This window comes from Euphorbia lathyris, chromosome 6 (assembly GCF_963576675.1).
Source record: "Euphorbia lathyris chromosome 6, ddEupLath1.1, whole genome shotgun sequence".
NCBI classification, from domain to species: Eukaryota; Viridiplantae; Streptophyta; class Magnoliopsida; order Malpighiales; family Euphorbiaceae; genus Euphorbia; species Euphorbia lathyris.
The window spans coordinates 18,784,903-18,791,784 of NC_088915.1; positions in this window are offsets into that span (position 1 = coordinate 18,784,903).

The window sequence follows — 6,882 nt, forward strand, 5'->3', positions numbered from 1 at the left end:
AAGGGGGGTTAGGAACTAATGTAACTTTTTCGCTTAATTATGCTGACTTAATTTAATTCTTTAAATAACTTCACTCAGTTTTGGTCAGCAAGGCTGAGCGTGATGTAAGACAGCTTTAGTCAGAGGCTGACTAGAACTGTTTCATATGTGGGTTGGGAAATAACACTTAAGGTCAGCTTCCAACTCAGCACTCTGATTACTCAGCGTCGGCTTATACAAATTATATACTGAGTAATTTAAGCAAGCAACACATACATATATATCAAGAGAAGGGTTAGAGATTACTAAGCAGTCTTATCCTGGTTTGGCCTCACCGCCTATGTCCAGTCCCTAGAATCCTTTCAGACTTTTTCAATCCACTACTGAGCTCTTTAAAGGTAGAGCACAAACCGTTTACAAAGCAATTGAGTATGCAAGAGTACCATCCTCTATTCGTCTACTCAATCCCATTGAGCGCTATAACCGAACACTCAGATTTTCTCTACCGCTGAGTACTAAAACCGAGTACTCAGCTTCACTCTCTCAACCTTTACAATGATACAGGATTTGTTCTCTCAAACGAAGAACACTTTAGATGAATACAAATTCACTCTAGACTTTTACACAGAGATTTGATTTTGGTGTAAGAACTTGCTTTTTCTATTTAGACAGCTTCTATTTTGGATTTTCACTCTTGTGAAGATTTGTTTTTCTGTCTGTGCTTTCTTGTATTTCGGCAAAGGATCCAAGTGATGAACTTGTCCTTTTATAGCAATTTTTGAAGCTCCAATGATTTGAATTCGGACTTATCCGTTGAATTTAAATGGTCTTTTTTGTCATGAATAGGTCAGCAGTCCAATCCTGTCGTCTGAATTTAGCAGGCGCCAGGCTTGCCAATTTCGTCTTCTTGCGCCAGGTTTCATCTTCTAGTGTCAGGTTTGTCTTCTTGCAAAATGCCAGTTGATCCATGCGTCTCGAAAAGGTCTCTTGGCGTAATTTCGAGGCTTCTGAATTGGTGCAGACCTTTGTCGGGCTTTGTCTTCTAGTTAACGGATCATTGGTGCTGTCCTGACAAACACTCAGCTTGACTTAATTGACGTTGTCTTTAAGATCTCTTTTGATGGGGCTGAGTTATGTTCTACTCAGCTTCTTCGGTCAGCTTTGTCTTCAAGCGTTTGTTCTGAAGAAAACTTTTCTTCTATGATGCTGAGTTATGTTCTACTCAGCTTCTGTGGCTCATGCTGACTTTATTCTGTCTTACTTTTTATTTCTGTTCTCATTTATTAATATGCTCAACATTGAACAAACACATTAGTACAATTAAATCAAAGCACTTAAATTTAATTATCTTAATCATGGGATTAACTTAAATAATTTTGTCAAATCAAAATCATGTGGAAAGGTGTTTCAACAAACTCCCCCATTTTGATGTTGGCAAAAGTATTTAATTTTGGAACTCAGTATTGAGGTTCCCCATGATTGATTTACCTTTTATTCTTCTGAAGTTACTCCCCCGTAAGGGTTGCATCTATTGACTTAAATTAACTCTAAACCTTCTAAGATTTAATCGAGTGAAATTAAGACATGCCTTTACTGACTTAGTTCAATTCTAGACCTTCCAAGATCTAATTCAGATGAGCCTAAGGTCAGCTTTCAGAAGTAGGTCAATTCATGGAACATAGTTATTACTCAGTGTCAATTATAGGTATCAGAGTTGTATGCTGAGTATATTTTACTTGTATATTCCTTATGTTCACAAGTTTAAATTTGTTGTTCAATGATTAGTTAAGTATGACAGATCAGCATATAAGCACAACAATTAAGCATCGCATATATAAAGTCAGTGTGGATAAAAGATGCTTATAATATTACTCAGCTTTAACAAGAACATGCCATACAATATAAATTACAAGCAAAGACTATATAGACTATTGCTAGCACTATTTCTTGGGTTTGGTTTGGGCAGTTCGTTGTTGCTGAGTGTGGGTGCTCGGGTTAGCAGAAGTTGAACCAGGCTTCTGCTGAGTTCCGGCAGCTGGCTTAGATATCTCCCCCGTTTTCTGCTGAGTTCCAACAGCTTGCTTTGTTCGTTCTTTCTCCCCCATTTTGCCAGTATCATGAGATGGAGGGGAAGGAGCATAGAAGATCCCCTGTTGAACAGCACGAGTCAATTTCGAGGAATATAGTTGGAGTTGACTCGTACTTTCTTTGAGACCTTGGAAGACCTGCATGCCATCAGCCATACTTGAAGCAGGGATTTTAATGTTGGCACTGAGCATACTGAGTAAATACTCTTGAGATTTCCCGATCAAAGTAATCGATTCTGTCATCCGGGCATAGGATTGATGATACATCCCGAGCAACGCAGTATCGTATGAATGACGCTGAGTATTTGTGTGCTGGACTTACGCACGTGTGGATTGCGTACATTGCAGAATCTCATTGGTCTTGACCTGGTCAGTGTCCATTTCCTCTTTGCTCAAGTTGAGTAGTCGAATGGCTTCACCAATCTGTTCGATGGAGCACTGAGAGGAGGAGGAGATAAGGTCATGAGCTCTTGTCAGCTTAGAGGTCAGCTGGGAGAAGAGTTGATTGACCTCATCAGAGGTTGCATATGTTGAGTTCACAACTGATAAGGTATTGAGTTGACCTTGAATGGAGTTCATATGATTTCCCATCATCAGCTGGAGTTCGGCCAGCTTCACTATAGACTCTTGCTTGGGCTATTGAGAAACGAAAGATGTCATGACACTCATCAAATCTTTGAGACCCTTGATTTCGGTCAGAAGTTGAGTGACAGAGGAGATTTGGGTTGGCTCAGCAGGAACAGGCCCAGCAGCATCGACGTGAGTTTGATGAATATCCTGAAGTAGAGTTTTAGCTGAGTCGATGATTTTTCTTCCAGACTTAGAGGCATTCAGATAGGCATAGGAATCATCGATGTTTTGCTCAGGGGTCGGAATCTTGGCAGCACCGGATGGAGGAGGTGTTTGGTGCTGGGAAGTGGAGGTGCCAGCTTGGTCAGCAGCTGCACTTTTATTCAGGTCAGCAGCAGGTGCTGACTGATTTTCTTTCTGCTTTGTAGGAGTAGAAAGAGGTGGATCAGCAGAGTTATTAAGTTGCTCAGTGTCATTCTGAAGTTGAGTAGATTTTGGAGGTTGAGCAACTCAGAACTGTCTTGAGCAGGAGTTTCCCTTGCTAGCTCGCTTGGTTGAGCAGCATGGACTTTGAGCACTTGCTCAGTGGAAGGATGAGCAGCGGTGTCGGCAGAGATTGGATCTTGAGGGGCTGTTGGGCCGGCTTGTTCCTCAGCTCGAGAAACAGAGGCTTGTTTTTCCTTGATTTGGTCCGGAGTTGGCTCAGTGACATTGGTGAAGAACTAGAACTAAAGTCCGGTCAAGTTTGTGATTGGGTCTCTGAGTGGGGAGTCATCCAACAAATCAATGAGGTTGGGTTTTTGAGCTTTACATTTGAAACGCTTGTCCATACTGACCTTGTTGGTTTGAGGTGAGGGATTAGCAGCAATAGAGTCAAGGGACTCAGAAGAAGAATTGAGTCCAAGGTCAGCATCAAGGCCTTCCACAACCTTGTCCTTTATTGGTGACTCAGCAGGGTTCTCAGCTTACTTAGCATCAACTGGTTTACTTTGCTCAGCATGAGTTATCACGTCAGCATGAGGCTGACCCTCAGTATCACCCAGTTCTTCCTCTTGACCAGAAGGAGTCTTTTCCAGATCAATTTCTTGACTCCGCACGAAGTGTGATTCCTTTGTAATCACGAAGTCAAGTGGTTCAGCTTCAATCGGCTTCAACCCCGAGGTTTTCTTCCTCTTCAGCAGCTGATCAGGGGTTTCCTCACTTTCTTCCTCAGCTGATTTGGGTTCCCATTGAGTTTGCTCAGTAAGAGCAGCTTTCTTCGCACTCGATATTATCCTAAGCTTCTTAGGAGCTGAGTTAATGTCTTTGGTTGAGAACTGGTCAGCTTTCCTCTTTTTATCCTGCCTGGTGCGCTCAGCAGGTTCCTTTTCAACCACTACTTTCTTTCCTTTCTTGGTCAGCTCAGCCTGTGCTGCTTCAACCATATTATCCCCTTCTAGATCTTCATCAGCGGGTTCTTCTTCAACCATAGCCCCCTTTCCTTTCTTAGGTTTTATAGGTTGGTTATAGGCTAAGCCGAACAGCACTGCGGCGGTGATTTCCGTACCTGAAATCTCAATCTCCTCTACCATGCTGACTTTATGATCCTGTAGTATCTTTGTGATGAGAGAACCCATCCTGAGTGTCCCAGTACTGCATTGGAAGGCAGCGATGAGAAAAACGGGCATATTGAGCGGCTTGTAGTTCAGCATGTGCCAGATAAAGCACTGCTCAAAATTTGAAGCCGAGGAGGACGCGTTGATATTGGGGAACAGGAAGTTGGTTAGTATATAATGGGCCATTTTCTGAGGCTGACCCATGCAAGTACTGGCGATTTCGCCTTTATAGTTCTTTGGTTTACAGAACTCAACAGGGTAATCAATGCGCGTGTAGTCGTTTGTGCACCTGAGTTTTGATCCTTTGGCCGTCAGCTTTAACAGTTTAGCAAGATAGGACGGAGTGATGGTGATGTCCTTGTTTTTGACCTTGGTCACTAAGTGGTCAACATCATCTTCGGCAACCCTTAGATTTGCGTAAAATTCTCTTACCAACTGCGGGTAAGTGGTACCGGGGAGTTTGAAGAGTTCGGTCCAGCCGTTTTTAGAGATTCATTCGCATAAAGGTTTCTCAGCTTCTACGAATCCTTTGGAGAACCAACGAGAATGGAAGACTTTAAAAATTTTCACACTTTTGTAGACTGGGAGGAACACCTTTTCCTTGGTTTTCTCCTTCTTCTTTTTCAACAGAGTTGGCCGGTCAGCTTTAGGGTTCATGCTGACCTTGGTGACAGATTGGTCATACTGACCTTGTTCTTGAGACTCAGTGGAAGTCTCTTCATAGTCCTGCTCCGCAGGAGATGGAGGGTTCAGATTGGAGCGATTGTCGTCGTATTCTTGGCCGGAATGGTTATGGGAATCGCTAGACATGACTTTCTTAAGAATTAGAGAAGTGCAGAAGTTTTGGGATTTTGAGAGAGAGAGAGAAATCGAATGCCAAAGATTTCAAGTGTAAAGAGAAGTTAGTGGGAAATCGTCCACTATTTATAGTCGTTTCAAGTTAATCTGATAGGTCGGAATGGCGGTTTCACCTCGAGTTGATCAATCGACCGTTATCTCTGGCATTAATGACACATTTGGCGTATGGTTTTCTAATTATTGCGCTTACGTCATCCTAGGTGGCTACTTAAATGGGCGTGCTAGCATTAATTGTGCAAGTGGTTTTACTCAGTATCTAGAATACTAAACGTTTTGAAGTTTTGAGTGCTTAGTTTTACGCAGAAGTGATTTTAGCATGCTTAGTCACTCAACTCATGGTAATCACTCAACATGTATGTCTACTCAGCACAAGGTGATTTTATATCATTCATATTAGCTCAGCATAAGATAGTTACTCATTAAGCACTAATCACTCGGCATATGATAATCACTCAACATTTATTTAGCACAGAAAACTTATTGAAGAGGATTAGACATATCGATAGCTTCCCTTAGTATGTTAAATTGCTCACGAGCCAGGGGCTTCGTAAAGATATCCGCAAGCTGTTCATCTGTTGGAACATAGGTCAGCTTGATCTCACCCTTGAGTACATGGTCTCTGATGAAGTGATGCCTAATTCTGACATGCTTCATCCTGCTGTGTTGGATTGGATTTTTGGATAAGTCAATGGCACTCTTGTTGTCGCATTTGACTTCGAGTGTTTCTATTTGTACTCCATAATCTTCCAGCTGTTGCTTAATCCATAGGACTTGTGCCACACAGCTTCCAGCAGCAATGTACTCAGCTTCAGTTATTGACAGGGCCACTGACGATTGCTTCTTACTGAACCAAGACACTAGACAGCTTCCAAGGAAGTGACATCCTCCTGAGGTGCTTTTACGCTCCAGCTTGTCTCGTCCATAGGCAGCGTCAGTGTATCCAATGAGTGTGAAGTCATTTGTGTTTGGATACTATAAACCTGCATTAACTGAGCTCTGCAAATATCTAAAAATTCTTTTTACAGCTATATAGTGAGATTCCCTGGGGTCAGCTTGATATCTCGCATAGTAACATACTGAGTACTGAATGTCTGGCCTACTAGCAGTTAGATAAAGTAGAGAGCCAATCATACATCGATATAACTTGCTGTCTACTGACTTACCTTTCTCGTCAGCGCAAAGCACAGTGTCAGTACCCATTGGGGTAGATATGGGCTTACATTCTTCCATATCGAATTTCTTCAATATTTCTTTGGCATACTTAGACTGACTAATGAAGATGCCATTCTTCCCTTGCTTAATTTGAAGTCCAAGGAAGAAGTTGAGTTCGCCCATCATTGACATCTCGAACTCAGTTTGCATCTGTTTACTAAATTCCTTACACATAGATTCATTAGTAGCACCAAAGATTATATCATCTACATATATTTGTGCCAGCAGGGTATCTTTACCCTTTTTCTTAATGAATAAGGTTGTGTCAGCTTTACCTCTGACATAGTTCCTGGTCAGCAGGAAACTAGTCAACCTTTCGTACCAAGCACGTGGTGCTTGTTTCAGACCGTACAGTGCCTTTTTGAGTTTATAAACGTGGTTTGGAAATTTTGGATCTTCAAACCCTGGAAGCTGACTAACATATACCTCTTCGTTTATAACTCCATTAAGAAATGCACTCTTGACATCCATTTGGAATAGTTTAAAGTTCATAAAGCTAGCATATGCACACAATATTCTTATCGCCTCTAACCTAGCTACGGGTGCAAAGGTCTCACCATAGTCAATGCCTTCTTGCTGAC